At 52.3% G+C, this 21,800-nt stretch overlaps 1 protein-coding gene across 3 annotated transcripts in view; it reads left to right on the top strand.

The window, feature by feature from the left end:
• Window positions 1-21,800, top strand: part of Zfyve28 (zinc finger FYVE-type containing 28) — a 67,210-nt gene that overhangs the window by 38,746 nt on the left and 6,664 nt on the right. The window contains exon 8 of one of the 3 annotated variants that reach the window (XR_007340946.1): window positions 19,964-20,113. The exons of the other annotated variants lie outside the window; for them this stretch is intronic. The gene's annotated coding sequence lies outside the window, so the exon portion shown is untranslated. The remainder of the gene's footprint in view (window positions 1-19,963; window positions 20,114-21,800) is intronic. 3 annotated transcript variants of the gene reach the window in all.

Here is a 21,800-nt window from a genome sequence, read left to right as displayed (position 1 = left end):
CCCAACGCTGCGAGCTCCTGCTGGTTGGCAAAGCGCCTCCCACGCCCAGTACTACCACCTGTCCCTGCTTCTGACTCTCCTCTCCAAGCTACTCTGGACAAGTCCTGCTTCCTCTGTAGCTGAGCGGCCCTCTCGGTGGCTGGGTCAGTGGGCACTCAGTGGGGCCTGGTGCCCACCATGGGTTGTGTCCAGGCCTTCGCCTCAGGATGGTGGGAGGGCCGCAGTGGGGCCTGGCACTCGGTCCTCTGCTGGTTTTGAAAGGCCTTTTTGAGGGGCGGCCACGTTAGTGGGACGACTTGACTTTGCGGCTTTTCCCCAGGTGGGCGAAGTGCTCGTCCACACGGTTGAGTGGAGCCACGGGAGAAGAGGGCTTTTGGTTTTGGACCTGTCCTTTGCTGTTTGTCTGGGTGACAGCTAGTGGACACCTCCATCAGACTCTGCTTGCCCGTGGCTGCTCACGTCCATATCCTGGCCTGTTCAGCTCAGTACATGTCCTAAAGCTCAGCCACAGAAAGGAGAGAAAATCCACGGGTGGCTCAGCAGGTGTCCTGCCTTCCCGAAGCATTTCCGGAAGTGCAGAGGGTCTGAGGACGAAGCACAGGAGAGGTGGCGAGGTGGTCAGGACAGCTTTGCATTGGGCTCGGGGCCTTGGTCGGCAGGGCCCCAAGCCCAGCGCTGTATTGGAAGGAGCTGGTAATCAGGCTGGCCAGGCTGGCATCCACAGCAGGACTGCACAGGGGTCATTCACTCACTCACCATTTCCACATGCTCTCAGGGGCTGAGCCAGCACTGGAGACCCACGGAGGAGCTAGATGGACGTGGCCTGTCTTCACCCAACATGGGGCTGACAAGCTGTGGGCAAAAAGGCCTGAGCAACCAGTTGCGCATAGGCAGAGACCACTGGAAGGCAAACAGGAGGCCGTGAGGCCGGCTGTGGGGCCAGCTGGTGCAGCCTCGCAGGCCCTGGTGTGGTCCCCAACCTGTCCTCCCCACCATTTCTGTGCCTGCCTCAGCTCAGTGCCTGGAAGGGCTGATGGTTTCTGCCTCTGCCTGCATTCGGCCGGTCCCACTGCAGTCCACATTTGACCCTGGGCCCCAATTGTCCAGCAGGGGCCCCTGCAACCCCTGTGGTGTGTGGCAGGAAAGCTGAGATGGGGCAACAGTCAGGCCCTGCCCTCACGGGCTCCTGGTGCCATGCCCGAGCCTGGATTTTGTGTGCGACAGATGAAGATGAAGGAGGTGCGTGGAGCTAGGGCACAGGACCCACCTGCAAGGCCAGATGCCCCGGGCCCTAGGACTGTGGGTTCTGGTCAGGTAGAAGACAGCGTCCAGGTGGAAGGACAGGGCTGTCCAGCTATGAGGACCAACATAGCCCAGAGACAGACCGCTGGAGCCTGGGAGTGAGGGCCCAGGCGGGAGAAGCTCAGGTGTTCCCCATAGCTTCAGCTAGACCCCAGGGAGGCAGGACATTGTCCTTGTGGACACTGCTGCGTTGGCCCTGCTGAGGAAATGTCCTTCAGCTCTGGGCTTCTTCCCTACCTTTGCAGAGGTCACAGATGAACCCGTTTAGGAATGCTGACTTTTATTTGAGTGCTTATCCCCCAGCATAGCCTCACCCTTGGCCCAGAGCATTCCTGAAGCCCACCCAGCCAGCTCCTGGCCAATGACGCCTGCCATCTCCTGCCCTCTCTGTGGACATGCAGAACTGTGTCCTGTCAAAATAACACTGGCTCGGCTCCTCTATTTTTCTGACTATAAATGTGGTCCTTGTTCATTGTAGAAACTTTGAAAAATGTAAAAAGGAAATTTAAAAAATCATCCCATCTTATGCGAAAGTTGGTTGTATTATTTTTTTCACCGAAAATGACGTTCTGATGGCTCCTCCACAGGTTCTGTGAAAACACAGCTGCAGTGGACTGTTACTAGGTCGCCAAGTACACACTGATTGACTCCTGTATCCACCTTTTCTTCTGTGTTAAATCGCCCTGGGAGGGCTTGGTTCTTCAGATCCCACCCTTGGCAGGTGATTATCACGGCAAGGTGCAGAGCATTCCAGAAGACTCTCATGTGCTTGGGTCAGCACCGACCCACCTCGCTGCCCGGGTCAGTGGGCCAAAAGTAGATTTGTTTTTCTCTGGTGGCTGGTGGCCTGGGCACTTATGCCTTCTGGGAGTGACCGTCTGCCTCCCTTGCTGGCCGTCAGCTGGGACTCTGTGTTTCCCTCACTGACCTGGAGTCCCCTCTCTGATGTGCTTGCAGTGGACAGTGACCTCCAGTCTGCTTTTTGTGCAGCTAGGGATTGACTTAAGGCCTTTGCTTGAGCCAGGCAAGCTTAGCCACGGAGCCACATCCCGGGCCCCTTGCTCCAAGCTATTACTGCCTGTGGCCCTATTTTCAGGTCCCTGTGGTGCTGTTTTGAGGTCCCTGTGTCCTGTTTTCAGGTCCCTATGGCCCTGTATGGAGGTCCCTGTGGCCCTGTTTTGGGGTCCCGGTGGTCCTGTTTTGAGGTCCCTGTGGCCCTGTTTTGAGGTCTCTGTGGTCCTCTTTTGGGGTCCCTGTGGCCCTGTCTTGAGGTCTCTGTGGCCCTGTTTTGAGGTCTCAGGGTCCTGTTTTGAGGTCCCTGTGACCCTGTTTTGAGGTCTCTGTTGTCCTGTTTTGAGGTCTCTGGGTCTTGTTTTGAGGTCCCTCTGGTCCTGTTGTGAGGTCCCTGTGGTCCTGTTTTGAGGTCCCTGTGGTCCTGTTTTGAGGTCCCTGTGGTCCTGTTTTGAGGTCCCTGTGGTCCTGTTTTGAGGTCCCTGTGGTCCTGTTTTGAGGTCCCTGTGGTCCTGTTTTGAGGTCCCTGTGGTCCTGTTTTGAGGTCCCTGTGGTCCTGTTTTGAGGTCCCTGTGGTCCTGTTTTGAGGTCCCTGTGGTCCTGTTTTGAGGTCCCTGTGGTCCTGTTTTGAGGTCCCTGTGGTCCTGTTTTGAGGTCCCTGTGGTCCTGTTTTGAGGTCCCTGTGGTCCTGTTTTGAGGTCCCTGTGGTCCTGTTTTGAGGTCCCTGTGGTCCTGTTTTGAGGTCCCTGTGGTCCTGTTTTGAGGTCCCTGTGGTCCTGTTTTGAGGTCCCTGTGGTCCTGTTTTGAGGTCCCTGTGGTCCTGTTTTGAGGTCCCTGTGGTCCTGTTTTGAGGTCCCTGTGGTCCTGTTTTGAGGTCCCTGTGGTCCTGTTTTGAGGTCCCTGTGGTCCTGTTTTGAGGTCCCTGTGGTCCTGTTTTGAGGTCCCTGTGGTCCTGTTTTGAGGTCCCTGTGGTCCTGTTTTGAGGTCCCTGTGGTCCTGTTTTGAGGTCCCTGTGGTCCTGTTTTGAGGTCCCTGTGGTCCTGTTTTGAGGTCCCTGTGGTCCTGTTTTGAGGTCCCTGTGGTCCTGTTTTGAGGTCCCTGTGGTCCTGTTTTGAGGTCCCTGTGGTCCTGTTTTGAGGTCCCTGTGGTCCTGTTTTGAGGTCCCTGTGGTCCTGTTTTGAGGTCCCTGTGGTCCTGTTTTGAGGTCCCTGTGGTCCTGTTTTGAGGTCCCTGTGGTCCTGTTTTGAGGTCCCTGTGGTCCTGTTTTGAGGTCCCTGTGGTCCTGTTTTGAGGTCCCTGTGGTCCTGTTTTGAGGTCCCTGTGGTCCTGTTTTGAGGTCCCTGTGGTCCTGTTTTGAGGTCCCTGTGGTCCTGTTTTGAGGTCCCTGTGGTCCTGTTTTGAGGTCCCTGTGGTCCTGTTTTGAGGTCCCTGTGGTCCTGTTTTGAGGTCCCTGTGGTCCTGTTTTGAGGTCCCTGTGGTCCTGTTTTGAGGTCCCTGTGGTCCTGTTTTGAGGTCCCTGTGGTCCTGTTTTGAGGTCCCTGTGGTCCTGTTTTGAGGTCCCTGTGGTCCTGTTTTGAGGTCCCTGTGGTCCTGTTTTGAGGTCCCTGTGGTCCTGTTTTGAGGTCCCTGTGGTCCTGTTTTGAGGTCCCTGTGGTCCTGTTTTGAGGTCCCTGTGGTCCTGTTTTGAGGTCCCTGTGGTCCTGTTTTGAGGTCCCTGTGGTCCTGTTTTGAGGTCCCTGTGGTCCTGTTTTGAGGTCCCTGTGGTCCTGTTTTGAGGTCCCTGTGGTCCTGTTTTGAGGTCCCTGTGGTCCTGTTTTGAGGTCCCTGTGGCCCTGTTTTGAGGTCCCTGTCGTCCTGTTTTGAGATCTCTGGGTCCTGTTTTGAGATCTCTGGGTCCTGTTTTTAGGTCTCTGGGTCCTGTTTTGAGATCTCTGGGTCCTGTTTTTAGGTCTCTGGGTCCTGTTTTGAGATCTCTGTGGTCTCTGGTGGAGAGGGCTCAGGGTCCTCCCTTGAGCTCCTCACTGGCATCTACCATGCCACCCCAGCAAGCACAGTGACTCCCATGTCCCAGGGTCCTCGAGTTTGGTGCCAATCCTACAGGCCTTGCGGGGACACTGGCATACAGTAAGCACTCAGGTGGTGGGTGTGTGAGGGATGCCACCCTACTAGCTGATGGGCCTCCTGCTCACTCACAGGCAATGGAATTGCCTGGCCTAGGTGGCAGCAGTGAGCACAGGGTCACCCAGCACAGCCCCCTCAGAGGTCTCCCCCGTGCTGACCTTGCAGGCTGCTCACCCATGACTCCAGCTCTTCCCTCCAGCCTGCCCTCAGCTCCCAGGTCTCTACTTCATCCTGACCCGCTCCTCCTTCTGCTGCCTCTTCCTCCTGCCCTTCCAGGAAGAAATTAGAATCCGTTCCCAAGATGGAGAGTGCCAGGTGGGGCAGTTCCCTTAGGGAGAGCAGTCAGAGGGGGGTCCCAGGTAGTGGCATTTGCTGAGATTGGTAACATGGCACAAGTTTTCCTTGGTCCTAACAGTCTCTCCTGCCAAGTGGGATGTGAGCTGTAGGGTTTTCATAGATGCCCTTTTTCTAATAAATAAAAAGGAATTCCTCTTCTGTTCCTAGTTTGCTGATGATTTTTGTCAAGAATAGATGTGGGATTTTCTCATACTTTTTCTGTCTCTTTTGGGACAGTCATGTAGTTTTTCGGTTTTAGTCTGTTAATGTGATGAATCCATTGATTGATAGTCACATGTTGAGCCAACCTTGCATTCCTGGAGTGAGCCACACTTGGTCATGAGGAATCCTTTTAATATATTGTCGGCTTTGACTTGTTTAAAAACTTTTAAAGAATTTGTATCTGTTTGTGAGGAATGTTGGCCTATAGATATCTTTTCTTGGAATGCTCTTTTCTGGTTTGGGTAGCAGGGTAATGCCAAGATGCTAGAAGGAGCTGGGGTGCCTGCCTATCCCTTCAGTTTTCTTCAAGAGTATTATAGAACCGCCATTCTTTTGGCCTTAAATATTAGATAGAATTTACTAATGAAGTCACCTGGGCTTGGAGTTTTCTTTGGAAGAACATTTTTACTACAAATTCAATTTTTTTCCTAGGTGTGGATCTGCTCAATGATCCACTTCTTCAGACAATAAGCAGAACTTATTTGACACAGCATCATGTGGTCCTCGTTCCCCCGCTCCTGACTTCCTCTCAGGTGTGTCGATGACACCTCTGCTTGAACACTTCCAGGTGCCCTGTCTCCCTGCTCTTAGCATCAGGCCCTCAGGGACCTGTGCAGCCCTCCCAGCCAGTCCCTGGGCCACTGTTGCCATCCCTCATCCCTGCAGCATCTTCTGGCCTGACAGAGGACCTGCTTCAAAATCACTCCGTTCTCCTGTTCTGGCCTCTATTTGCTCCTTTGAGCCATTACCCCTCCCCTCATGATGTGATGGCCCTCCCTGTCCCTTCTATACCAGGCCACCAGCACAGTCCCACATGTGAGTTTCTGGGGAGCTTTACTGTGTGGCATTGTTGAGTCCCATGGCTGCCTTTGAGGAGATGTTCCTTGGTCACCACTGCTCACCAGCACATCTGACTGCAGCCCCCAGGCTCTCTGCACGGCCTGTCCTCTGGGTCCACAGACACCCCGTGTTCTGTGGCACCACGTTTCCAGGAACCTGGATGTTGGACAGATGTACTGTTTCAGGTCAAGGAGAAAGGGAGGCACCAAGGGCTGGAGGGCAGCAGGACTTTAGAGGACATCTTGATCACTGGGGACATGGAGATCAGGTCCAGGTTCTTAAATCCTCCCAAGTTCTAGTAGTCTTGAGGAGCCCCACCTGCGTGCTGTGCCTCACCCAATGCAACCCCAGGGCATGCTGGTATTGGTCCAGCCCCAGCACTGAGGGCATGGACGTGGCGACCCCTCAGGCTGGTCCACATCTTCAGGTAGGCTTGTGGCCTCTGGGTGTGGGGAGGCTGTGGTGCTGCAGGGCAGCTCCAGGAGAACTGGACTGGGCAGAGTGCAGCTTGCTGTGCTGTCCTCGCAGCGCAGCCAGCTGTCTGCATTCCCTGTGGGTCCCCAGAGAAGGCTGAGCCCCTGGCTCTGGTCCTCACGATGCTCAGTGGGGCATATAGCAGGCTCTCTGTCTCGGTCCATGTGAACAAAGACCATTTCCTGCTCATGTCCCTGGTCTCTGGACATCTGTGGTCAAGGGGTAGAGGCCAGGGGGTTTGCCCTGGAATGGAGCACAGTGGTCAGGGTTGGCCCTTCTTCAGGGAACCAAGATGAGGAGGGGGCTTCCTTCTGAGCAGAAGCCACTGAGGGGAGAGTGAGGCAGACCGCCCTGCCACATGAGGCCTCCTGCTTCTGGTGGCTCTGGGCAGCAGCCCATGGGACCAGGAAATCCTAGTCTGAATGGCCACTTCTCTAAAGCAGACCCTTTCCTCCCATCTTTGCTGAGGCAAGACAAGAGGAAACGGGTTTAAACCCCTGTGGAGCAGGGAGACCAGGACGCACCCTCAGACAAGTGCCCCTGCTGCTTTGAGGTTCCCCTGCCACAGGGGCTACCATTGAAAAGCGCTTTTTAAAAAATATTTTGTTTTATTTGTAGGTGAACACAGTGCCTTTGTTTTATTTTTATGTGGTGCTGAGGATCGAACCCCAAGCCCCACCGTGCTAGGTGAGCGCTCTACTGCTGAGCCCCAGCCCCAGCCCCCATTGAGAGGCTTTTAAAAGCAGCAGAAGCTCAGAGAGAGTCAGGAAAGCATGAATGGGGTGGGCAGAGGGGACTTCTGCCCATGCGCAGCAGTGCATGTGTGTGCGTGTACGCGTGTGTGCATTTGCGTGTGTACAAGCCTGTGTGCCCACAAGTCTGTGTGTGTATGCATACATGTGTGTGCTTCTGCATATCTGCTTTTCTGAATTTTAGAAAGCCACCCTGCAAGGTGGTCAGGAGGTGATGCTGGGAGATCAGGTTCTGACACCATAACAGGGGCACCCTGTGGGTGCTGGGGTGGAGCCCAGGGCCTCACACATGCTAGGCAAGCACTGTACCGCCGAGCCCCCTCCCTGCCCACAGTGGGAGCTTTTCAAGAGCTGAGCAAATGCCAGCCTGGGTCTGGCTGTTTCCCTAGCACAGCGTCTTGGCCACACAGGGCTGAGCCCAGAGGATCCAGACCTCAGCCCCCTGCTCCCCATAGTTCCCTGCTCCCCACAGCCCCCTGGCTGGGGGGTGGCTTTGTGCCTGGCTTTAGGGCAGAGTGAGGAGCAGGTGAGCACCCAAGGCAAGACCCTTCCTGGCCCCTGGTCTGTGGTGGGCAGGATGAGGCCTGCACCAAGGGGCTGCCTTCCTGAGAGGCTGGTGATCTAAGAGCATCAACAGCTACTCTGGACCTAGGGGACAGGGTGTGGCCCTGTCAGCTCTGCAGCACCCCAGCTTTGGAGACTGTCTCCTGGGGGCCGTCAGCAAGCAACCTTGTAGACTTACAGGCTGCTGGACAGGGCAGATGCACCTGTGGACAGACAGGGCCCTCTAGGGTGGCCATGGACTTGGAGGTTCAGCTCAGGGATCAAGCACCGTGGCATCCAGCCCTCCTATGGCTGGAAGACCTGATCTGACAGACCTTGAAGGCCAGCTGGGCCTGGGTGGTGCCACTTCAGGGAGCCAGCATGGGTGGCCTTCCTCCCTGGGCTGGTCCTACACCTCACCCCTCAGGACACACAGCCTGTGGGCCTCTGCCTGGGACAGGTGGCTCTGATGGAGCCAGAGATCCCCCTGCTCACGCAGCCTGTGGCCCTGAGGGCTGGTCCAGTGGCCACAGCCCCCACCTCCACTTAGCCACCACACCTCTCGGGAGGCTGTGCCTCAGCTCCTTTGCAGGCCCAGGGCCTCCCAGCGGGAGGACTTGAGTGCCCACCCCTCCACAGCGTGTGCTCAGGCATCCTTCTGAGGACCCTGGGTGGACGGCATCACTTTCTCAATCTGCAGACAAATACACCAAGGCCCTGGGAGTGGACGTGCCCCCCCCAGACTGCACAAGTGGTGACTTGAGGGCCCTTCTCCCTCACTGCGTCACTTCCTGTGAGTCCCTGCCCCTCCTAAGACTCTCAACCAGTGACCTTGCTGGGGTAGGGGGGGTTCTGGTCACCTAGGGTAGGACCAGCAGAAGTGGGTGGGAGTGTATGAAAAGTGTAAGGGACACTCTGAGTGGCTTGTTTCTGGGACATCAGCACTACTGCTGCTCAGTTAGAGGATGTGGGAAATGAGCTAGTTTCCAGGGCTGTCCTGCTTGCAAACCCAGTGTCTGTTTTATATTTGGGACTTGAAACCAAACAGAAAGGGTTTGCTGTCCACAGTGATCCCTCTGACTCACGTGGCCCATGGAGTAGGAGTCACTCCTTGCCCACAGCCTTGCTGCCTGCCCATCTGGGGGGCCAGCAGGAGGAGCAGAGGAAGCCTGCACCTGAGCGTCCCTGGGACCCCACTGAGCGTGGGTCTGTGTAAGTGGTGCTCTTGGCCATCAGCTCCCCGCTGTCTTTCCTTAATTCGCCAGTCTTGTGTTTTCTGCGATAGGGGCTGTGTACAGCCTTGACCACTGACCAGCACAATTCCCTGTCAGTGTTATCCCTTGGACTTTCAAGGGGGTATCGTCATTCAGATTTTGTGGGAAAGCCAGGTACAATAGTACATGCCTGTAATCCCAGTGGCTGGGGAGGCTGAGGCAGGAGGATCTGCAGTTCAGGGCCAGCCTGGGCAACTTAGTGAGACCTAGTGAGACCTTGTCTCAAAATAAAAATTTAAAAAGGGCTTGGATGTAGCTCAGTGGTAGAGCACCCTGGGTTCAATCCCTAGTGCTGCAAATTTTGTAGGAAAAAAGCTGGGGGTCATGAACTGACCTGGCCCGTTCACAAGGCTGGTCAGCATGGGGCCAGGACCCAAGTCCAGGACTGTCTGACTGCGCGCACATGTGTGACGGAGACCTTGGCCGTTGCCAAGGTTATAGGAGCCTGTGGACATGCACTCTGGTGTCCTCGCCTTGTCCTCCTGACATGTCCCACGGTCACATGTGCCCTTCCAGCTGTGAAGACCTCTGTGCATGCCTATGATCCCAGCTGCTGGGGAGGGGACTTCAGGGATCCATCTGAGGCAGGATCCTGAAGCCTCCCCAGCAATGTAGCAAGACCCCCATCTCAAAACAAGGTGACAAGCAGACAAGGGCACCTGCGGTGCCCCTGCTCATGACATTCCTCGTGCTTTGATGTTGCAGCCTCTGCGCCAGCGTACCCTCCACGGTCCCCTTGGGGTCGCTCAGTGCCCAGTTTGTAGAATGAATCCAGCAAGTAAACCCTTTGCAGGGCACTTTGAACGTTGCTCTTGGGCTCAGAACCCCTTACGTGTCTCGGGCCATGATCAGGTGACTGCTTCTTTTGAATATTAAGCACTTGGGTTACACACTGTTGGTGTGAATCCCTGCCGGGTGGGGGACCTGCGTGGAGGCCTGGTGTCTGCGCTGCCCAGCACCGTGTGGGCAGGACCTTCCTTGCCTGGTCATCGGTAGCTGTTTTACTGCCTGTTCTTCAGGTGGGGGAGCAGGTCTGTGGGCCAAGTACCCACCCAGGCTTGCCTGGCAGATCACAGGTTCCTGTCTGTGGCTGCTGTGACCAACAGGGATGCGTCACAGATCTGAGGGGGGCACCCCTTTCCTGCGGCTGCCCCCCCGTGATCTCTGCCTCCCCAAGGTGCTTACTGGGCCTAGGACCCTGGCAGATCCTGCGGGATGTCTACCTCAGAGGCCTCTGCTCAGGAAGCTGAAAAGACCCTTTCCCAAAATGCCTGAGTCACAGTTTCTGGGGGGGTATCCCAAACTTAGCGCACTACGGTGTTTGAATCCTGTGCTCCTGATCACTCTGTTCTTCCTGCCCCTTGGAAGAGCCTCTGTCAGACTGTCTGAATGGCACCGCAGGAGAGGACAACAGGAGGAACTGATCAGCACTGGGGACTCCGCAGGCCCTGCAGAGGGGAGAGACTCCTTGTCAAGTTCTGGTGTCTGTGGCTTCTCACTGTCCGCTCAGCAGGTACCCGTTGGAAAGCCAGGGCATGCTGGGCTGCACGGAGCCAGCAGAGTGCCCTGGAATTGGAGTGCTGCTCCTGGAGCGTGGGGGAGAGAGTGCCTGAGCAGCAGTCCTGCAGAGTAGGGGCAAGAAGCGAGCTAGGCATGGGGTAGGGCATGGAAGGCTTCTCCAATGAGACCTAGGAACAATCCCAGTGAACTAGGGGGCTTCTGTAGGTATCCAGGCAAAGAGTCTTCTGGGCTCAGTGACATCGGTGCAAAGGCCCTGTGGCCACAACCTGCCTGGTCTGTCTGTGTCAGCAAGAAGCCAAGCTGAGAGGAGAAGGCAAAGGAAGGGGGAGGGAAGATTGACAGACAGGGACAGGGATTTCAGTGATTTCATGTTCTAACTTGTGTTTTGAAAGGCTCTCTGTGCTGGACCTGTGGGGTCCTGACAGGGCGAAAGCCCCGTGGAGCAGCTCTGACAGGTCAGGGGCACTGTGCCTGGCAGGGCCTGGGTGCAGGGCTCCTCTGAGGCCTAGGCTGCCCTGGGAGGCACGGAACCAGGGGGACCCTGGGGGGCCTCAGCCTCTGAATAGCCTCGCCTGGGCTGAGGTCATAGTGGAGCCTGGTCCACCTGGGCTGCCTGACCCTCAGGCCCTGACCAGGGCTGCCAGCACCCCAGGGCCCCCCCAGCCCTGCTGCCCTGCTTAGTGGGGAGCCCCCGGCTCAGGTCTCCCAGCAGCTGTGAGCCGCTGCCTCCCGCCTCTGTGCAGGTCAGCGGGTGTTGCGTGGGAACCAGCCATGACACATGGGACCTGACCTGGGCAGGAGACCGGCTGGTCAGAGCGGCTGGACCTGCATGGGAAGCCCTCTGGCCATCTAGCCTTTGAGAGGCTGCCCACTCCAGGTGTCACCGGTTTCTTTGCCTCCTGTGATCTGTCACTGCCAGTGCCGAGTTCTGGTCCCTGTGCTCTCTGGGGCATGTCCTGCAGAGGTGAGCTCCCACAGGGTCCTGTGCCAGGTGCTGGACCACCCTTGTCCCCCAGCCCCACCTCACAGTGCCTGTGCAGTTGGTGTGTGACCCCGCTCTGGGTGGCCCTCCACCTTCCTGTCCACTTAGGCTCTTTCGGGGGCCTCAGACCGAGGGAGTGTCAGTCACAGGTGCTGGGGTGGCCACACTCCCTCCTGCTTCTCGGCAGGCCCCGGGCTCTGGTGTGGTGCCCTGTACAGACCTGCTCCCTGGGGAAGGCTGTACCCGCTCGAGCCTCTGAGAGGGCATACACCACAATCAGGCCTCTCTGCAGCTGTATGCTTTGCTTTTGCTCTGGGCTCTTTCCCAGGGTGTTAGCACCACTCCGTCCCCCCATCTCCGTCTCTGCCTTGTCAGTGAGTCATGCTGCCTCACAGATCCCAACAGGCCACCTGGCCTCAGGCAATGCCTGGGGGATCTTCTCAGCCCAGACCAGGTGTGGCGTGAGGAGTTCTGGGGTCAGGTCTCAGCCAGCTGGTGTCCAGTCAGCCGGCCAGTCTTTTCATCTGGAGCTAGTGTCATTTCTGCCCGTATATCTTGTGGAACAAGGAGAGATCAAACAGCCATGAGAGGTTCAGAGCTCAGCACTGCCCAGTGGCCGTGTGCCCTGTCCCAAGGATTCGGGCTGCCCAGTGCCTGCCAGAAGCTCACCCCCAGGAGGACAGGACTTGGCTCACCTCTGGCCAGTTGCCACGAGGTCTCACTAACACAGAGGCAGGCTGGCCTGGAGGTGTCTTGTGATGCCCATGCCCAGGGAGAAGCACTGGGTGGAGTCACCCGGGGCTCTCTCTGCAGCCCTGCAGTGGGACCTGGTCCTCCAGCGGATGTGGCAGGCTAAAGTTCCTGCGCTCACAGTATACCTGGGGATGGGGTGGAGGACCTGTGATGCGTCCCCAGAGTGTGCCCACCGCCTTGAGGGCCAGAGGAGCATGGTCACTGGAGAGCTCCCCACGAGAATGAACCAGGATCTGGATGACACTCTGAAGCCACCTGACTCTGGCTAGACTCTTCCTGGAGGATGACAGGATGGCAGCATGGGGCAGGCCACCAGTCAGCTGACCATATGGCGGTGAGAAGACTTCCTTAGGAACAGAATCATGCATCAGAGCCACCAGGAGCATGACCACGAGTGGCTGAGGAGGACAGAGCAGAAAGACATGGTGTGTTCAGAAGAAATGGGCAGGTTTGGGCTGATAGAAATACAAAGGCCTGTCAGTCATCATGCTGGTCAGCGACACAGCTGCCATGACAGAGCATCTCAAAACCAGCAGTTGCTGCTGCAGAGAGGATCAGCCATCTCCCTGTCCTGGCGGCTGCAAGTCCCCATCAATCTGTCCAGGGCTGGCTCCTCTGAAGGCTGCAAGGGGCTTCTGTCCCGGGCTCTGCAGCTCCTGTTGTCCTGGAATCCCTGGGGCTCCTTGGCTTGTAGAACCACCACAGACCTCTGCCTTCATCTTCACAGGGCCTTCTCTCTGCCTGTGAGTCTGGGCAAGCTCCCCTTCTACGAGGACACCAGTCGTGGGGGACCAGGGCCCACCCTGCTCGAATATGACCTCATCTGACCTGATTACACCTGAAAGGACCCTCTTTCCCTATAAGGTCACCATCTGAAGAATTGTGGGCTAGGACTGAAACATGGAGTAGGTGGAGAGGACACCATTCATCCCTCATTGTGCACATTTCACTGCTAAATCCTTGCTGTGCTAGACTTCGAGGGCACTGGCCAGTGAGGAGGGTCCACCTGCTGCTGATTTCCAGCTGTGGCTGAGTGATTCCAGGGCGTCTCCTGGAAGGTGTCCTAGCCCTGCTCTACCCCAGGACTCTCAGAGGAAGGCAAAGCCAGACCTTGCTGAGAGTGGCAGATCTTTCTTCTTATGACCAGAGGTGTCCTGGATGGTGGGTCTGCCCTGGCTCGGGGCCCTGTGTGGCTGGGCAGTTCCCCAGGAAGGCATGCCCGTCCCCATCTCAGGCCTCTCTCTCTTCTCTGTCTCATCATCAGGTCTCTGCCAACATATCCTCTCATTGTCTCCAAGCTCTTACCCTGGCAGCGGACAGTCTGTCTTCTGAACAGGTTTCCAGTCTGACCATCTGCCCCTCTCAGGCCCTGCGCACCTGCAGCCGGCCTCTGCTTGTGAATGTGTCCTAGACAGCACTCCAGCCTAGCACACGGACACTTGGTCCATTCACTCCCACGCTGACTGTGGATGGTGGGGTTCCAAGACAGGGGTGGCACACACCGAGATTCTCACACACCGAGATTCTCACAAACCTAGATTCTTACACACTGAGATTTGGAAAGTGTGGAGCATCCTTTAGGGATCCCTGGCCAACAGTGTGGGGTCCAGGCCCCTCAGGACACTGGCAAACCTGCCCTGATCTCTGCCTCTGTGTGGCCCTTTCCAGCATTGACAGAATGCGCCCCCTGGGCTTCCATTCAGGCTGTCCTCATGCTGACCCTTCAGGAAGCACCCCTGTGCTCTGGTCCCCTCCACCCTGAGCAAAGAGGTCTTCTTCTGACCCTCATAACGCGCCCTATCTGGCTGGGGCTCTTCCATTTCACTTTCCATATTGTATGATACTTAACTGTTGCCCATTTATCTCTGCTGCAGATCCTGAGCTCCTAAGGACTCAGCTGCACAATTCCTGGCTCACAGTAGATGCTTAGTCCATGTTTGTGGGACAAGTGGGAGTGATTGGTTGGATGGTTGGATGGATGGATGGTTACATGATCCATGATGGCTGGCTGGATGGACGGATGGGTGGATGTGTGAATGGATGTCTGGATGTATGAGTGGATGAACAGAAGGATGATTGGACGGATGGGTAGATGAATGGATGGACAGATGAATGGATGGAAAGGTGGACTGATGGAAGGATGGGTGGACACATGCATGGGAGACTTGTAAGGAGCAGCCAGCACACCAGCTGTTTCCAAGCCTTCAGTTTCCTGCGTCCAAGCACTGCTTTTGAAGCCATCAGTCTCTTGTAGCTCTTGCTTTCCTGTTAACTGGGCCTTTGGCAGAGGGCTTCAGGTTCCCAGGTGTTGTGGCCAGAACATCTCACAGTACTCTTAGTTTGCCCAAGTTAGCGTTCATTCTTACTTTCCAGGCTCTCAGAAGAAGCTCAAGATGATAAAAGCCTTTTTTTCTGTGTATATCCTCAGTTACTGAATTCTTCACCACCTCAGGTACACTTGAGCTTTTTATTATATTCCTTTTTGAAAGTGATTGGAATTGAAATTTCAGGTTCAGTGAAATGCTCTTGTCTTACCTCCACATTGTAAAAGCTGTCTATGCTAAACCCAAGGCCAACATCATTCTAAATGGAGAAAAATTTCTAAAACTGGAATAAGACAGAGATGCCCACTTTTACCACTTCTATTCAATGTAGTCCTTGAAAGTCTAGCCAGAGCAATTAGACAGATGAAAGAAATTAAACACGTAAGAATAGGGAAAGAAGAACTCAAACTATTATTATTTGCTGATGACATGATTCTATACTTAGAGGAACCAAGAAAACCCACAGAAAACTTCTAGAATTAATAAATGAATTCAGCAAAGTAGCAGGATATAAAATCAACACCCATAAATCAAATGCATTTCTGTACATCAGTGATGAATCCTCTGAAAGAGAAATTAGGAAAACTACCCCATTCACAATGACTCAAAATAAATAAATAAATGGGAATCAATTTAACAAAAGAAGTGAACAACCTGTACAATGAAAACTACAGAACACTAAAAAAAATAAATTAAAGAAGACCTCAGAAAATGGAAAGATCTCCCATGCTCTTGGATAGGCAAAAAATAATATTGTCAAAATGGCCATACTTCCCAAAGCGCTATACAGATTCAATTAAAATCACAATGTCATTCCTTATAGAAATAGAAAAAGCAGTCATAAAATTCATTTGGAAATATAAAGAGACCCAGAATAGCCAAAGCAATCCTCAGCAAGAAGAGTGAAGCAGAAGGCATCATAATACCAGACCTTGAACTGTACTACAAAGCAATAGTGACAAAACACATGGTATTGGTGCCAAAATAGACATGTAGATCAATGGTACAGAAGACTGCCGCAGTCTGGCTGGGCACAAATCACGAGCCACTCAAGCAGGAACAAACTTTATTTCCGAACTCCCGCGAACGCTACCCATGTGGCCCTTCCAGGAACACCACACACCAACCGGAACTCCCTCCACCGCAACTTCACCAACCGACCGAACTCCCCAGGAATCCCCACGAGAACTCCAAAGTTGCGGGTGCCCAAGGCGGACAGCAGGGGTCTATATACAATTGAATACACAGCCTGTTTCAATCCAGCATCATCTTAATGGCTCGACTCTCAACCATTACTTCTGGCAAAATGCCAGGCGTCATCCCGACTGGGCCCTCAACAGAAGACAAAGATGAATCACTTAAATACAGTTATCTCATACTAGACAGAGGCACTAAAAACATACATTGGAGAAAAGATAGCCTATTCAACAAATGGTGCTTGGAAAACTGGAAATCCATATGCAGCAAAATGAAACTAAACCCCAATTTCTCACCATGCACAAAGCTCAAAGTGGATCAAGGACCTAGGAATTAGACCAAAGACCTTGCACCTAATAGAGGAAAAAGTAGGCCCAAATCTTCACCATGTCAGATTAGGCCCCAACTTCTTTAACAAGACTCCTATAGCACAAGAAATAAATCAAGAATCAATGAATGGGATGGATTCAAACTAAAAAGCTTCTTCTCAGCAAAAGAAACAATCAGTGAGGTGAATAGAGAGCCTACAGTGTGGGAGAAAATTTTTGCCACACACATATCAGGGCACTAATATCCAGGATATATAAAGAACTCAAAAAACTTAACACCAAAAAAAAAAAAAAAACCACCCCAATCAATAAATGGGCTAAGGAGCTGAACAGACACTTCTCAGAAGATATATAATCGATCACCAAATATATGAAAAAATGTTCAACATCTCTAGTACTTAGAGAAATGCAAATCAAAACTACTCTAAGAGTTCATCTCCTGCTAGTCAGAATGGCAGTTATTAAGAATACAAAGAACAATAAGTGTTGGCGAGGATGTGGGGGAAAAGGCACACTCGTACATTGCTGGTGGGACTGCAAATTCATGCAATCACTTTCTAAAGCAGTATGGAGATTCCTTAGAAAACTTGAAATGGAGCCACCATTTGACCCAGCTATCCCAGTCCTTGGTCTGTATCCAAAGAACTTAAAATTAGCATACTATAGTGATGCAGCCACATCAATGTTTATAACAATTCAATAGACAATAGCTGAACTGTGGAACCAACCTAGATGCCCTTCAATAGATGAATGGATAAAGAAACAGTGGTATATATACACAATGGAATATTACTCAGCACTAATAAATAATGAAATTATGGCATTTGCAGGTAAATGAATGGAGTTGGAGAATATTATGAGAAGCGAAGTAAGCCAATCCCCAAAAACCAAAGGCTAATAAGTGGATGCTGATCCATAAGAGGCAGAGCATGGGGAAAATGGAGGAACTTTGGGCAAAGGGGAGGGAAGGCAGGGGAGAGAGCATGGGGGTAGGGAAGATGGTGAATGAGCTGGACATCATTACCCTAGGTACATGTACGACTATATATATGCTACATTGTGTACAGCCAGAGAAATGAAAAGCTGTGCTGCAATTGTGTACAATGAATGAAAATGCATTCTGCTGTCATGTATAACTAATTAGAATAAATAAATAAATATTTTTTAAAAACTTGATATTTTGTTACACTTTTAAAAATGCACTTCTCTGCTGTATCAAATTGCGGCATTCAGATATGCCCAGTTTCTAACATTTCACAGGCCCCCCTCGGATTTTTCTACTGCCGCAGTAGCTGACTCCTCCATGGGTGCTGTCCTCCATTTCTTCTCCATGGGTGCTGTCCACGGGAAGCACTTGGAAAACCTGCATTCCTGGCGTGGCCTGCCTGTGACTCTGGCTGAAGACAGGGATGGACCTCCACCCTTGGTATTTGTGCGATTGCTCAGAATTGCTCTGTATTTCTGTAGTAGAGAACGACGTCTCACAGGAAGGTGAACCCGAGTGGACTTGTTGCAGGAATTGGCGTGCCTTCTATAAAAGCAGAGTCCAGACAGGCAGCAATCACAGAAGCATCTGGAAGCTGCAGAAGGTGCTGGGACTTCCAACACCCCTGAGCATGCTGGCGTCATGCCGATGTCCTAGGATGGGAGATAGTGCTGGTGACAAGCGTGCCAACTGCTTGGCGAGGCTTAGGAAGCCCCTGGCAGCTCCACCTCAATATCCTATTCTTTTTTTTTTAAAAATTTTTAATTTTTATTTTTTAGATTTCGGTGGACACAACATCTTTGTTTGTATGTGGTGTTGAGGATCGAACCCGGGCCGCACGCATGCCAGGCGAGCGCGCTGCCGCTTGAGCCACATCCCCAGCCCTCAACATCCTAGTCTTTATTGCTCTTGGCCCTTTAAGCCCAGCTGGGCTCCTGGTGGTCAGGGCCTCCTTGGCTTTTCTGTCCATGGACAGTCTCTGTAAGCACCTCCTTGGCTCACTTTCTGTCACTCTTCTGCCAGGCACAAGAGAGCTATTCTAGGGGAGGTGCAGGGTGCCAGCTCAGGAGCTTATCTAGAAAGGCTCCTTCTCGGGGCAGGGGCTGCATGGCTGACCCGCAGTCTCTCCCTTTTCTGGGAAATGAACCTCTTGCCACAGATGGGCCCAAGGGTACCATCTGCTGCTGGCAGGCACTTTGCTGTCTTCTTGGAATAGCATTTAGTCTTCTGATCAGAAAAGTATACTTGACCGCAGGAGAGGTTTTAGAAAATAATAACCCACCTGCAGGCTGCTATTCAAATAAATGCCATAGTAAGGCTTTACATTTATATTTGAGTGTATATCCAGATTTCTCATCTGTGTTTATCATATTTCTGATTATTAAAGTGCCATCTTTTTCATTTAATATCTTAACATTTGCAGTGTTCTTAGGTGTGCATCATACAGATGTAACCTAATTTGCAGTCAGCCCTCTGTTGCTGGACATGTGGCTTAGGAGATATTCCTTGTTTGTGACTACAGGAAAATGTACTCTTCCGTTGGTGTGTGTGTGTGTATGATTGTGTGGGTTTGGTGTGGTCAGGAGGGTGTATAACCATCACCCCCCTCTGACTTCAGAATGTTCTCATCACCTGGGAAGAAGCCACCCCATCAGCAGGTGCCCCCTCTCCTCCGCCCCTTGGCCCTGGTACCCTGCGTTACTTTCCGTCTCTATCAGTTTACCTGTTCAGGGCATTTTGTGCAACATGTGGTCTTTTGTGATGGGCCTGGTGGCTTCCAGGCTCACCCACATTGTAGCACGTGTCAGTACCTGGTTCCTTCCTGTGGCTGAGGACCTCTTGCGCTTGAGAACGGCTTGTTCTGTCTGCCTGCTCGCTGTGTCCCGCCAGGCGAGCCGTCCGCTTCCCGGCTTCCCCACATCCTGGCTGTCCTCACCCACACTTTCTCACTTTCTCTCTCTCTTTTTTTTTTTTTTTTTGGAAAAATTATTTTAATGGATGTAAAATGATATTTTATTGCCCTCTTGATTTGCATTTCCTGAATGAAATGACGTTGAGCGTCTTCTCATGGGTTTATTAAACATTTGTATACCTTCTTTGGAAAAAATGTCTATTCAGATCCATTTTCCAGTTTTTAGCTAGAATTTTGTCTTTTTATCATTGAGTTTAAGGATTCTTTCCATATTCCAGACACTACTCTGTAACTTTATTAGACACATGATTTGCAAAACTATTCCACTTGTCTCTTTGTGCTTTCTCAACGATGTCCCAGGAAGTATGGAGGTTCCGTGTGTCGGTTTTTTCTTTTGATGCTGCTTTAGGTGTTGTTTATGAAAAGCTGTAACCTAATCCAAGGTTATAAAAATGTGCACCTGTGTTTCTTTTAAGAACTCTGTGGTTTTAGCTCTTGCATTTAGATATTTGTTCCATTTTTTTAACTTTTTTTAGGGGCTGTAGCTGTGGCTCAGTGGTAGAGTGCTTGCCTAGGGCGTGTGAGGCACTGGATTGATCCTCAGAACCACATAAAAGTAAATAAGATGAAGGTATGCTGTCCATCTACAACCATAAACAATTTTTTAAAAAAAATTTTTGTGGTTGTAGAGGACACGATACCTTTATTTTTTAAAATTTATTTTTATGTGGTGCTGAGGAGCGAACCCAGTGCCTCATATGCTAGGCAAGCGCTCTACCACCGAGGTATAACCCCAGCCTATACTTGTTCCATTTTGAGTTCATTTTTGCATATGGGATAAGGGAAGAGTCAGACTGCAGGCTTTTGCTTGTGGCTGTCCTGTTTCCCAGCAGTGTTTGCTGGAGCCTGCTCACTCCCCTCTGCTGGAGATCAGCAGCGTCAGTGCACAGGTTTATGGGCTTATTCTGGACTCCAGTGGTGTGTCCAGGGACTGTGTCACGGTCCTGATCCCCAGCATTTCTTTTCAGATTGTGAGTCACAGGTGTGAGTGTGAGTCCTCCCACTTATTTTTTTTCTTCTTCAAGGTTGTTTTGGCTCCTCTGGCTCCTTGCATTTCAGTATGAATTTTAGGATCAGCCTGTCAATTTCTGCATGGAAACAAAAGGCAGCTGATGTTTTTATCGGGATTCATTGGATCTGAAGATGAATTTGGGGAGTATTGCCAGCTTAACAATGTAAGTCTGCCAATCCATGAACACAGACGACTTTCCATTTAATCATCTTCTTTGATTTATTTCAGTGATGTTTTCTAGTTTTCAGTGTATAACTTTATACTTATTTCATTAAATTTAGTCCAAGTGTTTTGATCTTCTTGATGCTGTGGTATATGGGATTATGTTTATGTTTTAAATTTCATTTTCAGTTTATTGCTGCCTTATCTAAATACAAGTGAGTTTTAAAAATACATCTTTATTGATATGCAATGTAAATACCATAAAATCCACCCTTTTGCTGTGTATCTGCAGGGCTGGGGTGTGGCTCAGTGGCAGGTAGGGCACATGCCTAGCGCTCGCAAGGCCCTGGGCGCCACTCACCAGGAAAGCCCCAGTCAGAGGTTCTCGGTGTGCAGACACCAGACTCACACCAATGACACAGGGGCCCAGCCTCTTGGCCATACATGGGCTCCTCAGTCCCTTTTTCTCTGCCTTGATTGTGTTTTTTCAATTTGGTAAAACACATATGACATAGAATTTTCCATCTTGACCATTTGTATGTGTGTAACATGATCATAGTGCATCCACAGCATCGCACGGCCACTACCACCGTCCACCTCCAGGATGTTTTCATCTTTGTGAAGTGGAGCTGGGTCCCGCCCCTCCCCCACTCTTGGTGACCACGCTCCTATTCTTGTCTTCCTGGATTTGCCCATTCTGGGGATCTCCTGTGAGTCGAGTCCTACAGGATTCGTCCTCTGGTGCCTGGTTTCTTTGATTGGCGTATATTCAGGGCTTGTCCATATGCGGCACAGTCAGAATCTCCTTCCTTCTAGAGGCCGGATAATTTTGTTGTGAGCATGTGTCACATTCTGTTCACCCATCCACCCAGGTGCTCACTTGGATGGTGCCCCTCCTGGGTTTGTGGATGATGGTACTGTGGGTGTTTGTGGAGTGCGTCTGTTGGAGCCCCACCTTCAGCGATTTGGGGTGAGGTCGACAGTGATGAGGGGGTATTGGGTGGAAACTGACAGTGAAGGCACCGTCCCCTTTCCTTCGTCACCTCCCAGGGCAAGGTCAGTGAGGCCCACACCCAGGCTGAAAGTCAGGGCCTTTGCCTCTGTGAAACTGGGCCAGCGGGAGGAAGCAGCCACAGATCATCAGGAGGGTCTGACAACACCCAGTTCCCTAACCAGCACCCAGCCCCACCCAAGACTGCCCCCTCCTCTGCGTTCCAGTGAATACTCACTCTGCCAGGACATAGCAAAAAAATGCATACCCATGCACCGCCACTCCACTGAAGGAACAGCCTGCGGAGCTCTGCAGCCTCTCCTGCCCCAGCCTCTCTCCATGCTGAAAGCCACAGTCCTGAAGGCTTTGGGGGCATCTCTGTGCCTCAGAAGGGTTTGACATCAGGAGGGTATGTCCTGAGTAAGACAGTGGGCAGTTCTTGTGTTTTCTCCAGGGTGTGTCTGGGTCCTGCAGTGTGCAGGATCTACTGGCATCATTGAGGGGCTGCAGCTGGCTCCCCTCTGCCTCTGAAATCCTGCCCACAGATCACAGTGGACTCACCAATGCAATTTTTGCTCACAGGCTTGAGCTCCTTCCCAGTTTTTCTCTGGAATATTCAATGCCATCTTGAAGGTTTCACTGTATCTACAGTCATACAGAGACAAAAGTTTCCGAGCTGGGCACAGGGATGACTGCC

This window comes from Marmota marmota, unplaced genomic scaffold (genome assembly GCF_001458135.2).
Source record: "Marmota marmota marmota unplaced genomic scaffold, marMar, whole genome shotgun sequence".
In the NCBI taxonomy this organism is placed as follows: Eukaryota; Metazoa; Chordata; class Mammalia; order Rodentia; family Sciuridae; genus Marmota; species Marmota marmota.
This window is presented reverse-complemented; position numbering and strand designations above follow the sequence as displayed.